Below are 12,580 nucleotides of genomic sequence, written 5' to 3'. Positions count from 1 at the left end.
AAAGACCCCCTGCTGAATTGCGGTAATTAGGGGCCAGTGTCCACTGAAAGGGGGAAACAGGGACGAGATCGTACTTTTGAATCAATGGCCAGAAGCCATTGGCAGTGCAGGCATCAACAATAATGGTGTTATTTCACCCATTAACACTTAAGGTACCTCATGCAGTGGCTGTGATATGGTTACTTAACAAAATATCTTTACCAGACATCTCTCCTACATAACAGTTCTTCTTTCACAGCCACACCTTGTTGTCGAGAGATGTGCTACACTTAATCCATCCACACTGCTACCTACCCCACAGATGGAAAGCCTCATGATTGCATGTCAGAAATAACCATCAGTGTTTTACCCAGGCCAGACTTAACTGATATACGTTATGAAAATGCAGAAATAACTATATTTATTCAACAGGTCAAGCAAAAAACCCTGATGGCACAAATGCTACAGGATTTGCAGTAGTAACAGAAACTGAAGTTTTCTTAAAACAACCACTACCAAAAAATTACTCTGTTCAAGCAGTCGAATTGGTAGCTTTAACTGAAGCTTGTAAATTAAATAACAAAAAGGTTGTTAACGTTTACACTGACAGTCAGTATGCCTTCTCAACTGTACATGTGTTAACACAGCATTGGAAAAACAGGTATGTTGACATCCACAGCTAAATGTATAAACTACAAATATTTTAGCATTATTAGATGTTATTCAATTGCCATCTACAATAGACTCGTATGAATGACCGGAAGGAAAACCATACTGCCAAAGAATTTGTTTAAATATGCTGCAGTATTGAGCCACGGACCATGTCATGTCTCAACAGGAGGGATGGAAGCAATAATGAACAAGGTTTTTACAGCATATGGTTTTACTAATTATTGAATTTTTTTTTTTAGAATAAATAAATGAATAAAGTTTTGTCTAGCAGGTCAAATATGTGCAAAATACATTCCACAGGGCAATCTAAGACCAAAACGAAGATAATTCCCTAAGCCAGTGTATCTTTTTCAACATATTTGTTTGTATTTCATTATTTCATTATTGTGTAGATTTCATTGAACTAAATTAATGTTAAGGGAAACGATTCTGCTCAGTGACAACAGAGGTTTTTACCAAATGGTCTGAAATATTTCCATGTGCACAAGCAGATGCACTCTCAGTAGCAAAATCACGCGTAAAATAACTCATTTCTAGATTTGAAATTCCTGAAAAGATCTTCAGTGATAATTTGACACACTTTGTAAACTATGTCATCTCACTGATGGCAAAGAACTTAAAATAGATCTTAGAAACCACTGTGATATAGAAGGTTTCGCTAACACATTGGAATTGTTTTACTATTTACATATGCATGTGCAGTGAAGAATTGCTTGCTGCTGATAAATGCAAAGAAGAACAGCTTACACATAGATGCTCACATATAGGCTGCTGAATGCAATGAAGACCTGCTTATCCAGTAAAGTTCAATGTCAATGTGTAATATTCAATTAAGATTTGCAAAACAGTGAAGTTAAACAATGAATGGGTCCATAGTCGGTATGAGAAGACTACAGGAATATTTACCTGGGTGTACGTTCAAACAGAGATGAGAAAATTGCGATAAATTATTGTTTGTTTGTTTGTTAGTATGTATATGAATGTTATGTGTATAAACTGTGTTGAGTTGTAGTTACTCAGTAGTGTCTCAGTGAAACAACCGACGGGGGAAGCCTTGCGGTGACAACAAAAGCAGTGTTTTACTGATCAGTCAAGTTGCTCCAGTGTACTCCATACAAACTGGTTGGCTACTGAAGGGATAGAAAATGGGGAATACTTGTTTTAAAGCAAACAAGGAATTAGATGGGAAAAATACATGTTTTAACGGGACCCAGACAATATTATATAGATGTCGCCACTGAAGTAAAGAACATTTACGTGGGATGGTGTGAGGGTCCTCGTTTGGCTGACGTTCGCCGATATGCTCGCCATGCTCAGAACCAAGTTGAGACGCGTAAGACAACCAAAAGGGACAAGTGTGAAAAGGAGCTGCATTTGGCAACCATGACCATGTATTACGCAGTTGGTGTAAACAGAGGACGAGGCCGAAGTCGAAGACGTGGACGTGTGGGAGAGGAGGTCGAAATGGGCCACGCCAGAGCTGTGATCCGAATATTTGTTTTTACTGTGGCCAGACTGGACACTGGAAGAAGGACTGTCCACAGCTAAAAAGTGATGAAATTGGGCAAAAGGCTGACTGACGGTGGGAGGCAGGTTCTGGACGTCACGCGGCAGCGGAGCCTCCACTAATGGGTGATAGCACAAACACACTCACACATTTTTCCTGCTCTGTGTAGTGAAGCAACGCTTGCCGACTGTGATTCACGTAGTAAAGTTTTGCATGCTATTTCCGTCCTAGAGCAAAGATATTTCTCTCAGAATATAGGAACTTATGTTCATCAGTAGTGACGTCAGGGGAGTTTGATTGTCCTCCAAAGTTAAGTGGAAACCACGTTTACTGTATGTCTGCATCAGGCCAGGTTGTGAAGGAGAAAATGACAATGCCCATTGCGTGTTGTCACTCCCGATGAGCTCTCCTTCAAACACTCATTTTTGTTATCAGAGTTGTGTCCCATTAACCTGATGGGCTGTGATCTCATGTGTAAATTAGGCATTATTTTAACTTCTACACCAGAGGGTGTTAAGGTTATGTTACAGCCTGACAAAGTTTTCACAGCAGTGCAGTTTGATTCATCGGCACTTACATATGCTTATGAGTGGAAACTTCCCAGCTCTCCTTTTTCACAACAACTAGTGGAAGAAGCAAAAGCGTTAGTTTCACCCCTTTCTGATTTCATGCAACCTACTGATTTGCACTGCACATCACACATTTCTTTGGGGCCTGACAATGACTATGAGAAGAAGTGAAAAAATATGTGCGCCTACTTTATTGGCTGTGTCGCTCACTCCAGAGCACTTCGATTTTTTTAATGTTTGTGGTACTCGCCCTCACATTTCCTTGGCCAAACGTACACACTGGCAGTGACAAGGTGTGGGAGAGTTTGTTGCGACATGTCAGAAAGAAATGGAGTGGACCGTTTCACCTGCTGATCCAAATTTGATGTTTTCTGAACGATTGTCAGCATAGAAAAAAACATTTTTGAGTACAATGCATTGTCAAAGAACTGTGGACTTAATTCCTACCACAGAATCACATTTTGAAGCATGTTTTTTATCTGAAACAGATTTGTCTTCGATACCCATGTTGGCTGAAGTGCCCAATGATCTTTGGGCTAAGAGCAAATATGATGTGGGGTTGATAAAAGGCTGTGAACCAGTAATTGTCACCCCTAAATCAGACTTTTGTCCATGTAAAAAACAATACCCTTTTAAGCCTGAAGCAATTAAAGGGATTAAACCTGTTTTTCAATCTTTTCAGAAAACAGGCGTTATTGTTCCTTTTGAAAATTCACCTGTGCTTACTCCATTGTTTCCTGTTAAAAAGATTAAAGATGCTGGCCAGCCAGATGAATGGCGTTTTGTACAGGACCTCCAAGCGGTGAATGCTAAAGTTTAGCCACATGCTCCTACTGTGCCCAACCCACACACTATTTTGTCTCAAATTACATCAGATGCACAGTTTTTCTCAGTGGTTGACTTGTCGCCAGTGCACCCTGATAGCCCATTTTGGTTTGCTTTTTAGTTTGAAGGGAGATCTTGGACTTTTACCCGGTTATGCCAGGGGTACTGTGAAAGTCCCACTATTTACAATGCTGCCCTCAAAGCTAGTCTGGATTAACTTCAATCAACCACAGGTTCTGCTCTTTTGCAGTATGTGGATGACATCCTTTTATGTAGTCCATCTAAACAACAGTGTGAAAAAGACCAAATGACTCAAATAACTTTCTTGCTTTCAAAATCTTTCCTCTAGTGACGCTGACTTAGAGAGGGATGAAGATAATCATGTTTAATTGTTCATGTTTTGATTGTTTATCATTGGACCCTTTATTACTATGATGCCTGCATTTTAAACTCACGTTGTGTGCAAATGCAGGCTGATGTTTTACAGATAAAGTTATTATTTTCCTTGTTTCTTTTGGGTTGATTAATATAATGGTATTATTATAATCAAAAGGGAGGAATGTAATGGAAAATAATTCTTATATGCATTGTATTGAGTGTTACTGTGTATAACCTGCAAATGACCGAGCTGCAAGGTACCACCCTGCCCTGTTTTCTTAAATTCCTCTTTACAATGGTGGGCTTGTTATAATGAGATAGGTGCACTTTAACAGATGACGTGATGAGCGGGCAATATAACTGTGTGTTTTTGCTTCAGTGGTCAGAGCAACTCTGTATTCTGTACTGTGTTGTTCTCTCTTGCAAGATATTATTATTAAAGCCTCTTATCTCCTCACAAGAAAATAACTGACTCCCCAAATGCAAGTGTCAAGACAAATGATCAAACTTCTCCAAGCTTCAGTCTGCAGAGAAGTACAAGACAGGGTTGCTCACTTTCTCCCTCACTTTTTGCTATTTTCATCAAACCTTTAGCAGCTGCTATCAGACAAGATAGAAATATTAAAGACATCCAACCCCAAAATATTGAGCATAAAATAAGTCTTTATGCTGATGATGTATTACTTTTCCTTCAGAACTCACAGACGTCTCTCACTCACGATCACACTCATAAATAAATTCTCAGCACTTTCTGACTACTCTATCAATTGGTCTAAGACCACAGTTCTGCCCATTAACTGTAGGGTCCAGAATATACCTGCGATCACTTTACAGTCAGGAAATATTAGATATTTAGGCATAAACATTTCCTCCAGGCTCTCAGAGCTAACAAAGCTAATTTATGTGCAATTATTAAAGACAGTAGAGGACAATCTCTCTCGTTGGAAGTCCTTACCTATATCACTTATGGGGAGAGTTACAACCATTAAAATGATGATACTACCAAAAGTTAACTATTTGTTCTCAATGATCCCCATAAAACCAACCTGCTACTTGGTTTAAGTCACTAGATTCATGCATCTCCAAATTTCTGTGGAAAAACAAACCACCACGTATTAGTTTAAAAACCCTACAGAAGACCAAGGACAGTGGTGGATTAGATTTACCTAATTTTCAGCACTATTCCTTAGCCAATAGGTTACGGTATATATCAAAATGGTTTAAACCTAGCCCAATAGATGAACATGGATAAATATAGAACAAGCATTGTGTGATAATCTGGAAATCTCTGACCTGCCACTTATTAGTCAAAACGTAAAAAATCACAAATGTTTCAAAAGCATTAACATCAGCACCTCTCTGACAGCCTGGTGGGAATTTCTTAAAATAACAAAGTCTTCACTTGTCTAAGCTTACACCCATCTGGAACAATCCTGACATCCTGCAAAACAAAAAAATGCTAAACTTTACTCTCTGGAAGATCAAAGGAATCAAACATCTGGAACATATAATCCAAAATGGACATTTTATTTCATTTGATGAGCTCATATCACAACATGAGATAGGCAGCAATAAATTCCTAGAATATCAACAACTTAAGTCTATAATAACAAAGAAATATATCCTCCACCAACCAGACTTACAACTCCCGATTAGGGTAGTAGAATTTCTAAGCATCTGCACCCCAAAACTACTATCAAAAATATATAAATTATTGTCTAAGATAGATGACACAATGTCTCTACCGTCCTCAAAATGGGAGGCAGATTTATCCATCAGTTCTAGTCATAGCTTCTGGCCACATATATGTTTGAACACCTTCAGAATGACTCGAAATCCTAATTTACAGCTCATACAATACAAAATTCTTCATAGAACACACTATACAGGACAAAGGATGTTCAGGATGGGTCTAACACACTCAAACATCTGCTCACATTGCACAGATAACACACCTGATGATTATGTACACGCTTTGTGGTTTTGTGCGCCTGTCCAGAGGTTCTGGCTTGAAGTCTGTGCGGACCTATCAACATGACTAAAGTGTAGCATTCCTGCATGCCCCACACTGTGCATACTGGGTGACTTAGATAACATCAATGTGGAATTTAGCTTAGCACACATGATCCTCACAGTGTTATGTATAGCAAAGAAAACTATTCTCATGAACTGGAAAGCGAAGAACAATCTGTGTATTAACCAGTTTAGAAATTTTCTTTTAGATTATATTAGCATGGAAACAATGTCTGCTTCCTCAAAACATCAATTGGCTGAATTTAATTCTCTCTGGTCCCTTCTGATTAGCTTGATCACATAGTGGTGGTGGTGGGTTGCTGTCCCGTCGCTCTGGGCGGTTGGGTGTGTGCTGGGGGGGGCTGTGTGGCTTCGGGCGTCTGGTGGTCTCTCGGGTCGTGGGGAAATACAGCAGCCCTGTATTATTGCTTCCTGTGAAATCAAGATACAATGTGCACATGCTGGTTACAAATAAGAAAATACAAACAACAAACAGTTTCTTCCATGGTTCACAGCATGTGTATGATCATCTTCATCGCTGGTCTCAGTAAGGATGTTTCAATCTTCGGTGTCAGAGGTTACTAGCACACACACCGGTGGAGTACAGCTTTTACTGCTGACTCTTATCTTTGTCCTTCCGGGCGTGTTGGTTAGGCTGATGTATGTCAGGGTGGAAGTCATCTACTGGTTCTGGTACCTTCTTACAGTGACTGGCATGAATCCAGGTTGCTCTCTCTGCAACTTTAACAGCTGTGTGAGTGACCAGTAGCACCTGGAACGGGCCTTGCCAACGTTTGGACTTCCAATGTTTCCTGCGAAGTTCCTTCACCACCTGTCATCTGGTTGGAGTGGTGTGTTTTCTGTGGCTGGAAGGGCTGCTTTTACTGCCTGTGAAACTTGAGATAGAACAGTGGAAAGGTTTCGACAGTAAGACAACATAGCATCATCACAAACAGTTGTGGAAGGGAGGGGTCTGGTTACAGGTCCCAATCCCAGGTTAGGAGGTCTGCCAAATAAAATTTCAAATGGGCTGAGATTCACTTGAGCTCTGATTCTCATTCTCATGTAGGTAAGCACAATAGGTAATGCTTTTGTCCATGGCAGACCTGTTTCTTCACAACATTTGGCTAACTTGGACTTTAATGTACCATTTTCTCTTTCCACAGCACCTCCACTCTGTGGATGATAAGCACAATGTGTGCGCAAGCTTATTCCCAGGAATTTACCAACCTCAGTCAATGCAGTGTTTACAAAATGTGTGCCATTATCACTGCTGATCTTCTCTGGAATGCCCCATCTAGGAATGATTTCTGTTTAGCAGTGCTTTAGTCACTGCATTACTGTTTGCATGTTTTGCAGGGAAAACTTCAACCCATTTACTAAACACGTCCACTATTACTAGTGCATATTTCTTTCCTTCAGCTGGTGTGAGTTCAACAAAATCCATCATCAAATGTTCAAAAGGTTTCTCTGGTGGAGGGTGTGCAACTTGCGATGTGTGTAATGCCTTTCCTACATTATGTGTGGCACAAACCATACATGACTGACAGTATTTTTGCGCATATGAACTGAACCCTTTTGTGAACCACTGAGCAGTGAGTGCATTCAGCATCCCCCCTTTTGACACATGGTTCAACCCATGTGTCAATTTTGAAAAATGAGGAAAAAAATGTTTAGGTAGACAGGGTTTACCATCAGGTCCCATCCAAACACCATCCGTATGAGTTGCACCCACAGAGGACCAAATGCGTCCAGAGGACCAAATTTCATCTGCAGAGGCAAAAGTTTGCAAAGCATGGAGATCTGTGAGGGAGTCTTTTGCCTGCAAAGAGAGGGAAGCGAAAACAGGAAAAAAATTAGCTGCTTGCTTAGCTGCAGCATCAGCTCTGGCATTGCCACAAGCAACAGGATCGTCTGAGTTAGTGTGAGCCGCACACTTACAGACCGAGATTGCTGTAGGCAAAAGGATCGCATCAAGAAGATCAGAAACCTGCTTGGAGTTCAGAATAGTTTTACCATCTGATTTAAGGAAATGCCTGTGTTTCCACAGCGCACCAAAGTCATGAACAACACCAAAAGCATATCTGGAATCTGTGTAAATAGTGACAGACTTACCAGCTGCCAACTTACAAGCTTCAGTAAGTGCAATAAGCTCAGTAGTTTGAGCAGAGAAATGTTTAGGAAGAGAACCAGACAACAAAGTGTCATGTGAAGAACATACTGCAAACCAAACACAGTTAGTACCTGTGGCTGGATCACGCAAAGCTGATCCATCTACAAAAAGAATCATGTCAGAGTTTGGAAGAGGAGTCTCTAAAAGATCAGGTCGGGGTGTACAAACTTGTTCCAAAACAGCTTCACAGTCATGAGGCTCCCCATCCTCAGGAGTCGGAAGCAAAGTAGCAGGATTCAGAACAGTACAATGTTTAACAGTGACATTTGGCATATCACGGAGCACAGAGGTGTATCTGAGCCAATAAGCAGTTGAAAGATGTGAAGTTTTCTGCTCGAGAAGAATAATGGCAACAGCATGAGGAACCAAAACAGTCAAATTAGCGTAGCCCACAATATCTTGGGAGGCCAGGACAGCTTTCTCTGCAGCTGCAACAGCACGAAGACAACCAGGCAGGCCTGCAGCCACAGAGTCCAGTTTTGCTGAGAAATGAGCCACTGGCCTTTGCCTGCCCCATGTTCCTGCATAAGAACAGATGTCATACAACCATGCTTGTCATCAACTGCCTGTATGAAAGGTTTATGAGGATCTGGAATGCCAAGTGTTGGTGCTGTTTGAAGAGCCAGCTTAAGCTGACTAAAGGCTGATTCAGCCTCAGGAGTCCATGGAACACGATCAGCTGACTGGAGCTGCATGTCAGAACTGCAGCTGCCTTTACCATGGATAAGAGCACCTAAGAGAGCTTCGAGAAAAGAGTAGTTAGGAATAAAGTTCCTGCAGTAAGATGTTATACCTAAGAATGACATAAGCTGTTTTTTAGTAACCGGTTTAGGAATGATCTGAACTGCAGCAACATGTTTAGGAGAAAGTGAGCGCCCATCCTTAGAAATCACATGACCCAAAAAGGTGACTTCGTCCTGTACAAACTGTAACTTAGAAAGGCTGGCTTTATGGCCATAAGAAGGAAGATGTTTCAACAGATTCACTGTCTTTTTCACACTGTTGTTTAGATGGACTACATAAAAGGATGTCATCCACATACTGCAAAAGAGCAGAGCCTGTGGTTGATTGAAGTTAATCCAGACTAGCTTTGAGGGCAGCATTGTAAATAGTGGGACTTTCACAGTACCCCTGGCATAACCGGGTAAAAGTCCAAGATCTCCCTCCAAACTAAAAAGCAAACCAAAATGGGCTATCAGGGTGAGAAAAACTGTGCATCTGATGGAATTTGAGACAAAATAGTGTGTGGGTTGGGCACAGTAGGAGCATGTGGCTGAACTGCAGCATTCACCGCTTGGAGGTCCTGTACAAAACGCCATTCATCTGGCTGGCCAGCATCTTTAATCTTTTTAACAGGAAACAATGGAGTAAGCACAGGTGAATTTTCAAAAGGAACAATAACGCCTGTTTTCTGAAAAGATTGAAAAACAGGTTTAATCCCTTTAATTGCTTCAGGCTTAAAAGGGTATTGTTTTTTACATGGACAAAAGTCTGATTTAGGGGTGACAATTACTGGTTCACAGCCTTTTATCAACCCCACATCATATTTGCTCTTAGCCCAAAGATCATTGGGCACTTCAGCCAACATGGGTATCGAAGACAAATCTGTTTCAGATAAAAAACATGCTTCAAAATGTGATTCTGTGGTAGGAATTAAGTCCACAGTTCTTTGACAATGCATTGTACTCAAAAATGTTTTTTTCTATGCTGACAATCGTTCAGAAAACATCAAATTTGGATCAGCAGGTGAAACAGTCCACTCCATTTATTTCTGACATGTAGCAACAAACTCTCCCACACCTTGTCACTGCCAGTGTGTACGTTTGGCCAAGGAAATGTGAGGGCGAGTACCACAAACATTAAAAAAATCGAAGTGCTCTGGAGTGAGCGACACAGCCAATAAAGTAGGCGCACATATTTTTTCACTTCTTCTCATAGTCATTGTCAGGCCCCAAAGAAATGTGTGATGTGCAGTGCAAATCAGTAGGTTGCATGAAATCAGAAAGGGGTGAAACTAACACTTTTGCTTCTTCCACTAGTTGTTGTGAAAAAGGAGAGCTGGGAAGTTTCCACTCATAAGCATATGTAAGTGCCGATGAATCAAACTGCACTGCTGTGAAAACTTTGTCAGGCTGTAACATAACCTTAACACCCTCTGGTGTAGAAGTTAAAATAATGCCTAATTTACACATGAGATCACAGCCCATCAGGTTAATGGGACACAACTCTGATAACAAAAATGAGTGTTTGAAGGAGAGCTCATTGGGAGTGACAACACGCAATGGGCATTGTCATTTTCTCCTTCACAACCTGGCCTGAGGCAGACATACAGTAAACGTGGTTTCCACTTAACTTTGGAGGACAATAAAACTCCCCTGACGTCACTACTGATGAACATAAGTTCCCATATTCTGAGAGAAATATCTTTGCTCTAGGACGGAAATAGCATGCAAAACTTTACTACGTGAATCACAGTCGGCAAGCGTTTCTTCACTACACAGAGCAGGAAAAATGTGTGAGTGTGTTTGTGCTATCACCCATTAGTGGAGGCTCCGCTGCCGCGTGACGTCCAGAACCTGCCTCCCACCCTCAGTCAGCCTTTTGCCCAATTTCTTTGGTTGCCCGCTCATCACGTCATCTGTCTTTGGTTGATAGTTGATTGTTCTTCTAACTTTCCTCCTAAATTTCATCACTTTTCAGCTGTGGACAGTCCTTCTTCCAGTGTCAAGTCTGGCCACAGTAAAAACAAATATTCGGATCATAGCTCTGATCCCACACGTCCACGTCTTCGACTTCGGCCTCGTCCTCTGTTTACACCAACTGCGTAATACATGGTCATGGCTGCCAAATGCAGCTCCTTTTCACACTTGTCCCTTTTGGTTGTCTTACGCGTCTCAACTTGGTTATGAGCATGGCGAGCATATCGGCGAACGTCAGCCAAACGAGGACCCTCACACCATCCCACGTAAATGTTCTTTACTTCAGTGGCGACATCTGGCATATTTTCTTCTGAGGAGATAAGAGGCTTTAATAATAATATCTTGAAAGAGAGAACAACACAGTACAGAATACAGAGTTGCTCTGACCACTGAAGCAAAAACACACAGTTATATTGCCCGCTCATCACGTCATCTGTCTTTGGTTGATAGTTGATTGTTCTTCTAACTTTCCTCCTAAATTTCATCACTTTTCAGCTGTGGACAGTCCTTCTTCCAGTGTCCAGTCTGGCCACAGTAAAAACAAATATTCGGATCATAGCTCTGATCCCACACGTCCACGTCTTCGACTTCGGCCTCGTCCTCTGTTTACACCAACTGCGTAATACATGGTCATGGCTGCCAAATGCAGCTCCTTTTCACACTTGTCCCTTTTGGTTGTCTTACGCGTCTCAACTTGGTTATGAGCATGGCGAGCATATCGGCGAACGTCAGCCAAACGAGGACCCTCACACCATCCCACGTAAATGTTCTTTACTTCAGTGGCGACATCTGGCATGAGGCCTTTAATTATTGCATTGCATGCAATACTCTCCCATGGTCCTGATTCATTACCCAAATCCCTTGGTCTCTGATGACCGCTGTGCTTGCTGACTTCCTCAAGGAGGCGGTGTACAAAATCATCAGTCCCTTCACCGGGTTTCTGTTTGCAGGTGTAAATGTGGGACATATTGATTTTGGTTGGAAATTGAGTGGTGATGGCTTGACACAGTCTTTGGTTGGCTGCTTCATATTGAGCGTTATCATTATGTCCTCGTTCACTGTTGGTAGGTCGCAAATCCAGTTGTAGCATACTGGCCTCTATTTTGCAGAGGTCGGACGGTTTGAACTTTTTTGCCAATATGCGATGCAATTCAACCCCAGTCGGGCAGAATTGTGCGCAGAAATCTCGCAACTCGTCAGCAAAATGGGGTCCAGAAATCTCTGGATCTGGTAAGCATTGTTATGCTTCCATGATGTCAGTCTCAGTCCAGGGTCGATAAACCAGTAATGGTCCAGTGGGAACTGCAACTTTAACCATAGGCATGGTTTGAATCTGGTTTTGTTTTTTCTCACGTTTAGATCTCTGAAGTCCAGATTGTGGGTAAAGGATTTTTGTCACTTGCGTTAAAAGTTCTTGGGCAGGTACGCTGGAGAACCAAACGTCTTCCTTTTCCTCATCATCAGACCTATGTAGCTGATGTTGTGAGAATGATGGAATTTCTTCCCGAGGGAGGATGGAAGAAGTCCCTTCTTCCCGAGAGCCAGAGGCTTGTGGCAGGGCTGGCTGTTGTTGTTGCAGGCGTCGTGGAGGGCAGGAGTCCAGGTCTGGATCCGGCACAGCTAATACTAAATTATTATCATCATTCCGTCATGGCATTTGTTTAACATTTTCCTTTCTTTCTCTTAATACACTTTATTTTTTCCAAAATTCTATACCTTTCTTACTTCTTATTTAAACTTAATTTTCTTTTTTTTTGCTTCATCT

This window comes from Leuresthes tenuis, unplaced genomic scaffold, assembly GCF_036924035.1.
Source record: "Leuresthes tenuis unplaced genomic scaffold, fLeuTen1.0.hap1 SCAF_40, whole genome shotgun sequence".
Taxonomy (NCBI): domain Eukaryota; kingdom Metazoa; phylum Chordata; class Actinopteri; order Atheriniformes; family Atherinopsidae; genus Leuresthes; species Leuresthes tenuis.
This window is presented reverse-complemented; position numbering follows the sequence as displayed.